Source organism: Corvus brachyrhynchos, unplaced genomic scaffold (assembly GCF_000691975.1).
Source record: "Corvus brachyrhynchos isolate BGI_N302 unplaced genomic scaffold, ASM69197v1 scaffold30, whole genome shotgun sequence".
Classification (NCBI taxonomy): Eukaryota; Metazoa; Chordata; class Aves; order Passeriformes; family Corvidae; genus Corvus; species Corvus brachyrhynchos.
In genome coordinates, this window is record NW_008235742.1 from 621,481 (window position 1) to 622,219 (window position 739).

Genomic DNA, 739 nt, shown 5'->3' on the forward strand with positions numbered 1-739 from the left:
GAGGCGCCAGGGGCTGACGGGAGCACGGCTGTGTCCCTCCCCCTGGCTTGGAGGGGATGCACAGCCCTGAGCACGGGAGGAACCCATCCCGGGAGGGGACATGCAGCCTTAAAAATGGGAAGATCAAGTCCTGGAGGGGACATAGAGCCCTGAATATGGGAGGACAGATCCTGTGAGGGGATGTAGAGACCTGAGCATGGGGTGGGGGGGGACACATCCAAGGAAGGGACATATAGCCTCGATGTTGGGGGGACCCTGTGTGGGTGGGGGTGCACAGCCCTGGCCATGGGGGACCCATCCCGGGAGGGGACATGCAGCTCTGGGCACGGGGGGACCTAGTCCTGGGACTAGGGACACGCAGCCCCACACATGGGGGGGGATCCCAGGAAGAGGGGACACATCCATGGGACAGGCACAGCAGCCAGCACAGGCAGGGGTACCCGGCTCCAGACGGGACATACAGCCCTGGATACATCTCGGGAAGGGACGAGCAGCCTGGGCATGGGGAATCCCACCCCCAGAGGGAATCCCCAGCTCGGGATGTCACGAGGGTCCCTCCGAGCTCACCGTCACGGGACATGCCGACCAGCAGGCACTTCTTGAAGCGGCACTGCTGGCAGCGGTTGCGGTTGATGCGGACGATAGAGCAGTTCTCGTTCTTGAGGCACTTCTTGTACTGGATGTTCTGCTGGATGCTGCGGCGGAAGAAGCCCTGCGGGGCGAGGCGGGGGAATCACTT